The sequence below is a fragment of the Condylura cristata genome, unplaced genomic scaffold, assembly GCF_000260355.1.
Source record: "Condylura cristata isolate star-nosed mole 26May11 unplaced genomic scaffold, ConCri1.0 scaffold00028, whole genome shotgun sequence".
In the NCBI taxonomy this organism is placed as follows: Eukaryota; Metazoa; Chordata; class Mammalia; order Eulipotyphla; family Talpidae; genus Condylura; species Condylura cristata.
This window is the reverse complement of record NW_004567129.1, coordinates 21,550,990-21,564,771: the sequence shown is the minus strand read 5'-3', so window position 1 is coordinate 21,564,771 and position 13,782 is coordinate 21,550,990. Positions and strand designations below refer to the sequence as shown.

At 42.8% G+C, this 13,782-nt stretch overlaps 1 long non-coding RNA gene across 5 annotated transcripts in view; it reads left to right on the top strand.

Moving 5' to 3' along the window:
* LOC105854155 overlaps nucleotides 1-13,782 on the top strand; it is a 135,287-nt gene that overhangs the window by 113,221 nt on the left and 8,284 nt on the right. Inside the window, exons 5-9 of one of the 5 annotated variants that reach the window (XR_001145869.1) lie at nucleotides 4,911-5,062; nucleotides 6,019-6,064; nucleotides 6,392-6,461; nucleotides 7,239-7,375; nucleotides 8,328-8,377. This is a non-coding gene — a long non-coding RNA (uncharacterized LOC105854155). Of the gene's footprint in view, nucleotides 1-4,910; nucleotides 5,063-6,018; nucleotides 7,376-8,327; nucleotides 8,378-13,782 lie in introns of all 5 variants that reach the window. The other 4 variants (XR_001145867.1, XR_001145868.1, XR_001145866.1 and 1 more) reach the window with 4 other exon arrangements.

Below are 13,782 nucleotides of genomic sequence, written 5' to 3'. Positions count from 1 at the left end.
ATGTAGTCCCATCTATTTATCTTTGCCTTCACTATTGTGGCGTTGGGTGCTCTGTCTTTAAAGATGTCGCTGAAGTGTGTGTCGTGTAGTGTTTGACCCATCTTTGCTCATAACTACTTTTTAAAAGCAGGTTTTACTGTCCATATTTTACAGGTTGGCAAACTTGGATTTGGTGATCTAAAGGTTGCTTGATGAGCATAGATTCATGACAAGGATTATTTAACAAGTCTATAAAAGACAAGTTACTGTTTATAATAACTTAAAAAGCATAAGGCTACATGTAGAAAAAGGCTCTGATATCAGGTCTTTTAAAAAAATGTTTTGATTTACAGTTCCGTGAAAATTATAAAAGGAGATTTATAAAATGTTCATAATAACATTAGTATATAGTGTGTGATAGTGTGCTGTCTGGCTCCATTGTTATAGATGGACTGTCCATATAGAAGTGAGAATACTTCTTGGCTTTCAATTCTATTCCACTGGCTTATGTGTTTATTTTTATTCTAGCACCATACTGTCTTAATTACCATAGTTTCATAGTATAATTTGAAGTCTGGAAGTGTGATAACTATGTGCATCCTTTTTTTTTGGATAGCTTTGGTTTTAGCTACATGGGGTCTTTTGTGGTTACATATACATTTCAGCAATGTTTGTACTATTTGCTGAAAATGTTATTGAAGCAGTGGTAGGAATTGCTTTGAAGCTATATATTGCTTTGGGTAAGATGATCACTTGAATAATGTTAATTCTTATAATTCATGAGCATAGAGTAGCTTATCATCTCTTTGTGTATCTGCATTTAAAAAAACAATGCATTAATTTTCATTATAGATATCCCTCTACTTTATTTCTAGCTATAATATTTATTTTTGATGTGATTGTAAGGGGTTGTTTTCTTGATTGTTTTTCTTCTAGCTGCTTGTTTGCATATAGGAATACAATTGATTTTTTTTATTTCTTGCCACTTTACTGAAATGATGTATTACTTTTAATAATTTTCCATTGATTTCCTAGGGTTTTCTATGTGTATTATGTCATTTAAAGTGACTTATTTTACTTCTTTCCCAGTTTTAGATTACTCTTCCTTCACCTGTCTAATTAATCTAGCTAAGAATTCCAATACTATGTTGAATGGTAGTGGTGAGAATGGACATTTTGTCATGTACTTAATGGAAAAGCTTTCAGTTTTTCATCATTTAGAGTAGTAGCTTTGGGTTGGTCACATGGCTTTTATTGTGTTTACATGTTTCTTCTACCCCCATTTTTTAGGTCTTTTTTTTTTTTTTAATCTCAAGTGGAGGCTCACTAATGTCACTTTTTTCTGCTTCCATCAGTATAACCATGACTTAATCTTTCATGTAGTTGAATTACACTTACTTAATTGTTTGCATCTCAGGAATACATCCCACTTGGTCATGATGTGGGATTGTTGAATTTGGTTTGCTAAGATTCTCTTGAGGATTTTTGCCTCATGTTCATCAAATAAATAGGTAATGTTTTGGTGAATTCTTTGGTTTTGGTATCAGGATAATGTTTAATACCAGCTTCATGAAATGTGATGGGGAATTCCCACTTCCTCAGTTTTGGGGAAGAGATTGAGGAGATGTATGAGTTCATATTTTCAGATAAGTAGAACTCACTTATGAAACCATCTGGTCACTGAGTTTTGCTTTTTTAGAAGACTTTTGATTACTGTTTCCCTGCTTATAATCTATTTTGACTTTCTTGGTCCAGTTTACTTTCAGTAGGTAAGTTTTTTTTTTTTTTTTATCATGGTTGTTTTGAACCCTGTATCTGATAAGAGGATAGACGCTTGCCTGTTTCAGTGGCTGGTTTCTGGAAAGTTACCCCCTCACTGTGATAACACAGTCCCTTGAGTTATTGTATTTTTCTGTCTGCCCATTCTGCTGCTTTTCCTCTGCCTGTTTCTTTTAGGGACTCTAATGGTAGCAGATTTGCGGTGCTACTTTTTCCCCAGCAGGTGACACTGTGTTTTGTTTTTTTAGCTTTTCCCAGCTGTATATGATTTTTTTTTAATATTTATTTATTCATACAGAACTGGGGTACAGGCCAGAGATGCGGAGGGTGAGAGGATTCACCAGAGACAGAGTGAGGATCAGAACAGGCAGATAAAGTACACTGCTGAGGGGAGCAGCGGGTGGGTCAGGGGAGGTCTGCCACGCCATGTGGTCACCTCCGGGGCAGGTGGGATCGAACTCATGCTGAAGTGTCTTAAGCTTCTTAGTGCAGTGTTTTAACCCGCTGCGCCACCAGGGAGGGCCAGCTTTATATGATTTTAAGCAAGTTTCTGTAGATCTATGGACCTAGTCTTGCAGCTTCCGTTTAGGGGGTAGGGAAGGGGCCTCGAGGGGACTGGCTCATGTCTGTGGCACCACCACCATCCCTCTGCTCTAGGGTTCCAGACCTGGCTCTCTGTAGACTGTGAGTCCCATAATATTAGCGCCGGGCCTGAGAGATGGGAGTTGGGAGGATTCGGCTTCCCACCAAGTCTGACAGTTCCTGCAGGACAGGAACTGTCCTATTCCTTTCACTGGTGACTCAGCTTCTTTTCACTTGTCTCCCCTCATTCAATGGAATTGCTTCCACGCTGCAGAGATTTTCCCTGTCTAGGGCCACTGGCCAGATGTTTTGTAAGGAGGCCCCCTTCCCATGATTGCAACTTCTAGGCTTTGCTCCACTCACCTCTCGTTTAAGGAAACATGAATGACTCCATGTCTTTTCTGGTGTAGCCTTGTCGGGAATTGGGGAAGTGGAACATCTCACTATCAATCAGTGTGCTCACCTCCTAAATTCCCTAATACAGACCCTAAGCATAACACTAATAAACTTCTGTTTTTAAGCATAGTCCATGTAACATTTGTTCCAACCTGATTTCCAGTTTCACCCCAAGTCAGGACCTTCTGGGTGCAGTACCAGGGAGCTTAACTTTCAGATCATTCTCCCAGGAGCAAAGGCAGTAACATCCTCTAACACCATCTTTGACTGAATCTTCATGAATCAGTCAATATTCATGAATTCAGTCATGAATCTTCATAGAATTGAAGCAAGCGTTTTCTAAATTTTTATTATGGGATCTCTTGGGATTTTTGCTTGGTATTGCATTTTGGTTAAGATGTGGAAGAAATATTGCCTATATTTAGGCATTTAAGAGATAAGCACACTGAGCAATAGTGGGGTGTTCCACTTTCCCATGAACAATAAATACACTATAATGAACTAAATTTTTCAAAATGATCAAAAAATACCTGGAACCTTAAGTATGTGGCTAGTCTGTATATGAAAAGCCCATCTTAGATGCTACACGATTCATCCTCTGAATACCTTGCCCAAGGGGGTACACACACATGTTTGCATAATGGGGAGACACTTGAGTCTGCCCTGATATTTCAACCCCTGTGTCAATCCTCTACTCTCTGTAAATATGTTCATGAACTTGATTTTATTTTAGGCAAATTGTGTTAACGGGAGTCACTACTTTTGCACACATATCTCAGTATGACTTTACATTCAACTTGAAATAAACCAAGTAGTACATATTTTTAGTGTGCTATTAGAAAACAACCTGGTTCTATCACTACAATTTTATTTTGAGGCTCTTTAACTTCTCTGTAAGTGCTAAGATTTGCAAAGGCTATTTCATGATATGGGGATGTGGGGAAAAGGAACTAGCCAGAAATTTCCATAGTGTAATCTAAGATTATTTGAGAGAGTAAGCTTACAGATAATCAAGGGTGACATTTAAAAAATCACCAACATGCTAACTGAGATATTTACATATTCATGTATTTAGCTGCCTAGTTACTATAATAGTTAGCTTTGCTGGAGTCATGGAGAATTAAAGATCTTAGCAATCTGTAACAAATACTTATTTCATGCTAAATTCTTTTGCCTCCTATGCACGAAGTAATCCCTATTTTAGAGATACTGTTATCACTGCAGATGGAAAGGTAAAGAAAAATTGAAAGAGACATAATGGCTTAGAAGGACCTGTGCAAACACAGTATAATGTGAGATTTGCAAGTTCAGATGGACAGACCTTCTTTGTCCATCCCACAAGAGAAGCCAGAAAGGCCATTTTGGGGAGAACGGTGAAAAATGCGCTCATGGAAATTAGGAGTGAATAACACGCATCTTTGACAACAGTACTCTATTTTATTTGCTATTCCATTTAACAAAAATTTGTCTTGCTCTTACATACGCTCTTCATGTTTACAGGTAGTCAGGCAGGTATTGGGGTTTCTCTTCATAACTGTCTGTACCGTCAGAATTCATCATTTTCCTTTTCTCTAATGTCCTACAATAAGTGAGAAGATACAGCCTGTTAAAACTTTTTCTTACGTGTCAGAGGAAAACATTTAAAAACATTTGATTTTTCTCTTCTGCTCACATCACGGCTCACATCACGGCATCTCTCCTTTCCCCCACGGCCCTGCAGTATACCTGTGAGGAAAGTGTCAAAGCTTTGGTTCTCACTGGCCTGAATGGAACCAGTCAGCCCAACTTCCTAACGTCAAGACATCATTAGTCCTCTAGTTACAGCGCTCTGGGCTTGGCTGGTCTGAAACACATTGCAGTGCATTGTTTCCATCTACAAAGAGTTGAGGTGAATGCACTAAATATGAATCCCATTGTGCACGCAGAAGTCAGTGTGGGCTTTAACAGGTCACATCTTGAATGGTGTGTGAAAAAGTCACATCACATTTCCTAACTTAAATCGTGCTTGTTCCTGTTGCAGGAAACACTTGTTATTTGATATGATTCCCCCCACCAGCCTGTTACCGTTTTACTTTCATCACCCTGCCTTAATATTCTGGAGATCGAGTACTTATGCAGTTGAAATTAAAATCATTTCACTCAGTGATAGGCTGTGGGCTTTCTTTCATTTCCAGTGATAACTCTCCATCAAGTGTGATTATTTACAAGGAGCATCACTGTCAAATCAGAACAGTTGGATGGTAATGCTTCTCACAAGAACACTGGTGTTTTCCCACTGCTGGAGATGACGCTTCACCTGGTTGAACGATCCCTTTGGAGATGTTAGGTAAGTCATAATTACATCTTTTTCCCTGAGAGATGAAGGTGAACATGTTTGCTTAAGTTTCCTTTGTGGGCTTCTGTACTAGCAGAACACACAGATGTGTCTGTAGTAAAATATTAAGTGCAAAATACATGGCCACATTGCCATTGACTGCAACATCATTATTTTTAGTATTTATCTGATCATACGACTAAAGTGAAGAAGGCCGGTCTGCTTAATAATCTTAAGTCTTATGACCGTCTGCTTAATAATTTTAGGCTTATAAAAGTAAAAAATTCTGGTAACTGCTTTGTCCCGGGTTTGTTAGAGACAGTGAACAATGTGGTCAGAATAATTCCAAATTATATATGTTCCGTTCAGTGGTTGACTTTGCACTCTAATCATATCGCCAATTTCAGGTTTACTTAGGACAATGAATTAAAATTCAATGGAATGGATAACTCAGCTATGGCTCACTATACTAACCAATTTTCTTAGAATTTGATTATGCTTGAAATAAATGTATTGAAATAGTCGTCCAAAATCCGGTGGAAACTGTATATAAAAGACATTTATATTATAATGAAGGTTCATTTTCTCCTAGAGACCACAGCATACTAAAATGCTGGATGACATTAAAATATTGTTAACTGTAACTCAGACCTGGATTCACTTTTACATTATGTACGAACAATCAGAGGAGGATTAGAGGACAAATGTCAGAGCTGAGCTTAACAGGCACTGAGTAGGATATTTGAACTTGTCATAGAGCAACACTGGGTGGGCAGGCTTTTCGAATTATCACACTTCTGAGTTGTTTTTTTTTCCCCTCATTTATGGCAAGATTCTGGAGACTTTAGCAAATTGAAGTCTATATGAACTATTCTTCTCCTTTTATGAGCTAGAGAACCATTAAACATTTTTTGAAAAGAGTGCATCTCTGGTTTCACTCCTCAATTTTTTATCTTTTTATTTTCCAGTTTGAAGATGTGCTTGGATAAAAGTATCCTTGTTCCTCTCAGAGAGGTAAGAATGTCGATTTGTGCTTATCTGGCCATTGTCCCTAGTTACGTCTTCACTCATCGGGTAGCGGCCCTGTCGTGTGTCAGGGACTGGGGTGAGATACTTTGTAAATGCTATTTCAACCTTTTAAAAATGCTGCAAAAATTTGCATTGACTTTTCAGTGGGGTCAACTTAATGTTCCTTAATGTCAAAGTATTTTGAGTTTTCCTACATTACAGCGTCACTATTTTCCCCTAAGTTTACCATAGAATTGTATAGTTAATCAGTTTGCTGGTGCATTTCCACCAAGTAAAGGAACTTCTTTCTTTTTAAATGAATGTGACCATGAGTGCTCAGAGTGAAGGCTGCAGAGCGTTCTCGAACCTCCTCACTCTGGAAGCAGAAGGGGAGGGAGCGCAGGTATGTGATGTGCAAGACTGCAGTGCCAGTCATAGTTCAGTATGAGAGTCGGAAATAACCACCGCAGGCTTGTGAGGACCAGGGAGCTTGAAAGAGGATGCGGGGAATTTCACAAGGAAAGACCGTGACTGTCAACAGGAAGGATGTGATAAGATGAAAGTGGCTGAAATACAGGTAACTCACCCACGGGTTTGGACACCTGAGATGGCCAGGTAGATCTGTGTTTGTCTGTAGTGTGTGGGGGATATGTAGGAACTTTAAAGGGGTGGGAGTGAATCTGCAGATTGCTTTAGTAACAGCCATTTTAATGAAGATTTTTTTTCTAATTAACGAGCATAAAATACCTGTCCATCTCTTTGTGTCTGCTATTTCTTTCAACAGTGCCATACAGTTTTCTTTTGCTTCATTGATTAAATTTATCCCAGGACATTTAATTCTTGATGGTGATTGTGAATGAGACTGTTTTCCTGTATCTATTAAGCAAAATTTAGTGTCTGCAGATTAGAAAGAGAAGGTACAAGTTATATATTCTTTTTGTACTATCAAGGACTTAGAACACAATTTCAGACCAAATGCAGGTAATTTTTAACATTCCCATTAGGCATCACAAAGGGGTTTGTTAGAAGTCAAACAAAGAAAGTAATTTAATGCAGTTTTCAGAAGGTTTACTACAGTCTATCAGAGCGAAATAGAAACGGCTGGAGTTTTTAGTTCCTAACCATGAAGTCTATTTCCCATACTCTCCTCCTGCTTTTGTCTTTCATGTGAACACGGTAGTTTATGAAAATGCGGCCATATTGACTATACTGGGATGTGATCTAATCCTCGGCCTTTGGCAGTGGTTCCATGCTGCTTTTGAGAGAAAGTTCATGAATCCCTGTAGCCCAGCACCTCTGTACAGGTCTGACACACTGGTAGGTATTATCCACTGGACATGTCTTCCTTTGTCTCTCTGCCAGTTCTGCTGGTCACAGTCCCTTTCCTATCTTTCCTAGACATAGGGATTCCCTTTTATTGAGGATCTGTTTCCTGACTCTTACCCCCTCATGTTGCCTAGCACATACCCTGTGTGTCTCTAGCTGGTGCCGATGACCCCCTCGTGCTCACTTCCCTAAATGCCCCACAACACTGCAAAGCTGAGGAAAGTCAGTGTAACATCTAATAGATGTCTAGTGCTGGTGGGCTCACACTGTGTCCAGATGCCATTATTTCATAAATGAAGAAATTAAGGCCTAAGAGGATTTAATGACTTGCCCAGGGTTAGTTCACAGGTGAGTTATTATATCTAATAGCTATTAGATATGGAGTTCTAGCAGACAATACACAGGGCTGTATTATGACAAATTATTTATATAGGTGCCAACCATGTAAAGAATCCCAGCTAGTAGTGGCATCTATGTGGAAAAGTATAATTTTCACTTGTAAACAACAAACTCTCTAGGAAGTGACCAGGCTTTCTCACGTAAAACTTCAGCAAGTATGAAAACAAAACACGAGATCTGTGGCCACTGTGTCAGGACTGCCCTCTTCAAACAAAACCATCTTCTCCAGTGAGCTCACCAGGAAATTGCAACAACAAACCCAGTTTAAAATAGCTAAAAACCCTGCTCCTTCATGTAAAAACTATGAGCTCTGTTCTTTCTGACACAGTGTTACTATGAACTCTGTTCTTTCTGACACAGTGTTAACTTGTACCACGAAAAATAAATCCAATGAGTTAAGTTACAAAAGTGTTTGGAAAGTTGGAAGCTTTATGACAAAGAGGTTGGGTTTTGCTTGTGGTGTCTCCTTTGCTCAACTTTGTGATGGGGGTGTGTTTTCTCAGCAGTAGTGAATTTGTTTCTGATGCACCTGTTTTCTCTTTAGACACACTGGAAAGTTTGGAGTGTCTGCAAAATACCTCCTCAGAACTTGAGGTAAGTCTCATTGAAACCAGATGGGGGACACACGTTCTCTATTCAGGTAGATGGGAAAGGCAGGTGTCACTTGTAACAATGGGCTAACTGTGTGCAGAAAAAAAATGTTGTATGATACAATAGAAAGTGTGGCAGAGTACACCAGCAGCTCTTTACCTGTCCATTCCAGCTGTCGTGGCAATGGGCCAGCCTCCACAGCACTGAAGGGCCAAGTTTGTGTAGTCACCACCCAGTCACATTGTTGAGTACCGTGGTTATCTTTCCCTGTAAGTTTTCATCAGTGTCTTTGTTCCATCGTTAAAACATCTGTGGCAAGAAAATGTTATGGTGACCATTTGGCAACAAGCAGGCAAAGTGTTGAGGTATCGATCACCTGGACATGGGTAGTATTTTTAAATTTAGTGTATTGGCCCTAGAAGAGAATGTGGACAGAAAGGCAATCTCGGTCTGACTCCATGTTAGCTTTTTGCTCCCTGTGTGGCCATAGGAAACATGACTTCTTTGAACCTCAGTGTTGCGAGAGAGGGAGACAGTAATGTAACCAAATTATTGGAAGGATTAAGTCAAATAAGGTTTGAAAAAAACATCTCTAAGCCCAATAAATCTCATTTTCCTTTCGACTCCAGCTATCCATCTGCTAGAGATGTTGGTCGTCTCTGATGTACTGGAAAAATACAGTACCACACTCAGAGTTTGCAGAAACTTGAGAAGTATTTACCAGGGAGACACTTTGAAGTTTTAAACTAGATTTCCCCAGTGGTAAACAACTTTATGTTCAGAAAAAGATTCAGAATAAATGTACTCGTATACACTTGTGTCCTGGAGAGAAGAGTTAGCAGTCAACAACATCTCTCCAAATGTTGGGCCCGCTGACAAAGCATAGCCATACCTGGCTCTGTCTGGTAGAATCAGCTCTCCAAAAGAATTTGCTTTGCAAATACTTGAGCGAAAAGGTGCAGATTTAAAATAATTCTAGTCCACACATCTTCATCCTGGCAAATTCAGGATGTCAAAAGAGTAAATTTAAAGAAGCAGGAAAATGAATTCATTTCCAGCCCAAAGCCAACTTTTCAATCTTGTTTTCCCTGGACATTCCTATCTGAAAACCCCCTTGAGATTTCCAGCAGGAGAAAGTCTATTAATTTCCCATGTACTTGTTGATGCAAAAGCGACCAGGATTATGGGTTGAATATTTCTAGTGTAGGGAAAGTAAGGGATGCAATTAATCTCTGAACTAAAATATACCCCTTTTCATTAATCTTTTATTGTAAATGAGCAAAGTAATTGAACCAGCACCACACTGTCAGAATGAATGCAATGCCGGTGGGATATGCTTGAGAGCGCACATACTGATTGAGTATTAAATATCTAACGGCAATAATTTATGGTTCATTACCTCTTTTGGAGTTTCTTAGTTGCGGAGGGCTTGAATTCTAAGCAGTCAGACTTGAAGAGAAATAGGCTTTCAAAGGCAGAAGGCAGGAAGTGCGCACCGAGCACAGGAGCCTTCTTTGACTCATTTGAATCAAACATCGGCTAAGGGGCCGATTGTTCTCGATTGTTCTCGGGGCTACAGTCATCTGCTTACTTCAAACACCCCCTCCCTCCGCTTGCCTCTCTACCACCGTGTGGCTATGGCACGTCTGGGTGGCATCAGCAGTGAATGTGAAAAAGAGCACAGACCCTGCAATCTCCCACACATTATGTGACACCCCCCATCCCCGCCTAGCTCTCTGGTACTGGGGCACCTTGCTTTGGGCTCTTGACTGGAGCTGTCTTCCCCCTGCTGCACAATGTGTTGCATGTGGAAATGAGAGCTTCTCTCTCTGCTGGCAACAAAACAGATCTTCTGAAACAATATAGAAATAGATGTTTTGGATGTGAGGTCTGGACAGAGCAGACACTGTTAGACCACTGCGCAGTGTAGATCTGTGGTAAAGAGGTACTGGGCTCTTTGCTCAGTGATGGGGTTTAAACACCTTCCTGGCTTTTGGTTTTACCTCTGTGTGCTGAGAAGCAGCTAATATTCAAACTGCATTTATTTCAGCAAGCAACGTATGGCTGTCTTAGACTCAGTATTTGCGATGGGTCTTTCAACTGCAATGTGAAATAAAACCACATGGCTTTTGGCACTGAGATGGATACAAGAACATAATTACGCATGAAAATGTCAACTTTTCCCTCCCCTGAGCTAGTAGGTGATGTGGAGTATCTATTCTGTGTCTTCTCCGCCTTCTTGCCAGTGTGTTTCTCTATACTGACTCTTTGCTCTGGCTCTCACCATGTCCCTCTGTCTCTCCATCTGTCCCTTATCCTTCCTTTCTGTGTCCTGTGTCTCCTCTTGCTGTCTCTTTACTTTCTTGCCCATCTCCTGCTTCCCTCACTCATCTCTACCTGTGTGTATCTCTCATCTGTTTCTCTGTCCCTCTTGTCTCTCGGTGTCACCTTCTGTCGTCATTTCTGAGTCTCATGCATGTGTCTTTTGCTTTCTGAACCCCTGGCCTCTGTTGCGACCTCATCTCTGTCACGGTGTCCCTCCCTGCCCCATCCTTCTGCTTTGACATTATCTCCGTCTCGTGTGTGTGTCTGTTTCTCCATCTCTAACACTGCATTATCCGTCTGTTGTCTATTCCCCGCCCCCTAACACCCCCACTTCTGATGATTTCTCACCGCCTATGCCCATCTTGGTCACTTGTGTCTCCATCTGACTCTCCCCTTCTCAGTGTCTCATTCTGCCCCCTCTGCCACCTACTTCTGTCTTTCCCTGTCGTCTCCACGTATTTGTTCCTGGCTCCTCATTGCTGTCTTTATCTTTCCATCTCATGTTCCTCTTTCATCAGTGTCTCCTTTCTCTGATTTGTTTGTATGTTCCTAATCGCTCTTTTTCGTCTTCGGGCTTTCTCGCTGTCCTGTGTCTCCACGCGCCCACTCTGACCCTTGGCATCTACAGTCTGTTCTGTGCCTGTCATCTCCCTGTCTCTGTGTGTTCCTAACTGGACATTTGCTATGGGTCTTTCCCTGGGTCTCTCTGCCTCCTTTTCTCTCTGTGTGTGTCTCTGCCCATCTCTCTCTGCTTCTCTTTTCCTTTCTATCCTAGTAGGTGTGTCTGCCTCTCTGGGTCTCTCTCTCTACCTCTCTGGGTGTCTTTCTGCCTGTCTCAATCACTGGGTCTCTGTGCTCCTTTCCCTCTCTTGGCATCTGTTTCTCTCTACACTTAGCCTGTCTCTGCGTCTCTGGATGTGTCTCTGTTTGCATCTCTCTCCACAGGTCTCTATACTTCTCTGTGTTTGCCTCACTGTCTTTCTCTCATTGTGTCTCTGCATCTTTCTCCACATCACTGGGTGTCTCTGCCCTGTCTCCCTTTCTCTGTACCTGTCTCTTTCTCCATCTATGCCTTCCTATCTCTTGTACCACATGTCTCTCTCTGCCTGTAGGTCTTTGCATCTGTCTGCCCATATCTCAGTGTCTCTCTTCCTGTATCTCTCTATCTAGGTCTCTTTGCATCTCTCCCTGCTCTCTCCCAATTTCTGGTTCTCTCCACCTGTCTCTGTCTTTCCCTGGGTATCTCTCTGCCTGTCAATCCATGTCTCTCTGGGTGTCTGTCTTTCGCTTTCTGCATGTCTCACAAAATCTTTCCACCTGCATCATTCTAGGTGTCTCTGCATCTCTCTCCCCACATCTCGGTGCCTCCTTCTGACTTCACTTCTCCATCTCTCTGGTTCTCTTCCCGCACCTGTCTCGGTGCTCTCTCTCTCCCCTCTCCTGTCTCTCTCCCACTCTCCCCATCTCTCTCCCTCTCTCATGTCTCTGTCTATGTGTCTCTCTCCCATCTCTCCCGTCTGTCTCCAGCCCTCTTTCTCTCCTGTCCCTCCCTTCTGTCTCTCTCTCTCCTGTCTGTCTTTCTTCCTGTCTCCCTCTGTCTCTGTCTCTCTCTCTCCCACCTCTCACCTGTCTCCCTGTCTCTCCCTCCCGTCTCCTCTCTCTCCCATCTCTCTCTCTCCCTCCTGTCTCTCCCTCCCTCCTGTCTCTCCATCTCTCCCTCCTGTCTCTCCACCATCTCTCTCTCCCGTCTCTCCTGTCTCTCCCTCCCTCCTGTCTCTCTTCTGTCTCTGTCTATCATCTCTCTCTACCATCTATCACTCTCCCGTCTCTCTCCGTCTCTCCCCATCTCCCTCTCTCCTATCTCTCCCTCCTGTCTGTGTCTCTCCATCTCTCTCCCGTCTCTCTCCTGTCTCTCTCTACCATCTCTTGCTCTCTCTCCTGTTTCTGTCGCTCCCTCTCTCCTGTCTCCCTCTCTCTCTACCCCTCTACCGTGTCTCCCTCCTGTCTCTCATCTCTGTCTCTCTATCACTCTCCTGTCTCCCTCTCCTGTCTCTCCCATCTCTGTCTCTCTCCCTTCTCCCTCTCCCCTGTCTCTCTCTCCTGTGTCTCCCTCCTGTCTCTCTCTCTCCTGTCTCGCTCTCTCTGCCATTTCTCCTGTCTCTGTGTCTCTCTCCTCCGCTCTCCCATGTCCCTCTCTCCCATCTCTCCTGTCTCTGTCGCTCTCTCCTGTCTCCCTCTCTCTCTCCCCTGTCTCTGTCGCTCCCTCCCTACCATCTCTCCCCCTCTTTCTCCTGTCTCTCTCTACCATCTGTGTCTCTCTCCGTCTCCCTCTCTCTCCCATCTCTCCCTCCTGTCTCTCTACCATCTCTCCCTACGATCTCTCTCTCCTGTCTCTGTCTCTCCCTCCCTCCTGTCTCTCCACCATCTGTGTGTCTCTCCCTCTCTCTCTCTCTATCATCTCTCTCTTCCATCTTTCTCCCTCTCTCTCTCTCCCCTTCTCTCTCCCATGTCTCCCTCCTGTCTCTCTCCCTTCTCCCTCTCTCCTGTCTCTCTCTCCCCTGTCGCTCGCTCTCCCGTCTCTCTCTACCTTCTCTCTCTACCATCTCTCCCTAGGATCTCTCTCTTGTCTCTCCCTCCCTCCCTCTCTCCCATCTCTGTATCTCACTCCCTCTCTCTCCCTCTCTCTGTCTCTACCCCTGTCTCTGTGTCTCTCTACCATCTCTCTCTACCCTCTCTCTCTGTCTTCCTGTCTCTGTCGCTCCCTCCCTACCATCTCTCCTCCTCTTTCTCCTGTCTCTCTCCCATCTCCCTCTCTCTCTCCTGTCTCTCTCCCCCTTCTCCCTCTCCCCTGTCTCTCTACCATCTCTCCCTACGATCTCTCTCTCTCCCTCCCTCCTGTGTGTCTCTCCCTCTCTGTCTATCATCTGTCTCTCTCTCTCCCCCTTTCTCTCTCCCGTCTCATCTGTCTCTCTCTCCCCTCTCTCTCTTCCATCTTTCTGTCTCTCCCTCTCTCTCTGTCTCTCTCCTGTCTTTGTGTCTCTCTCCTTCTCTCCCATGTCCCTCTCTCCCCTGTCGCTCTCTCT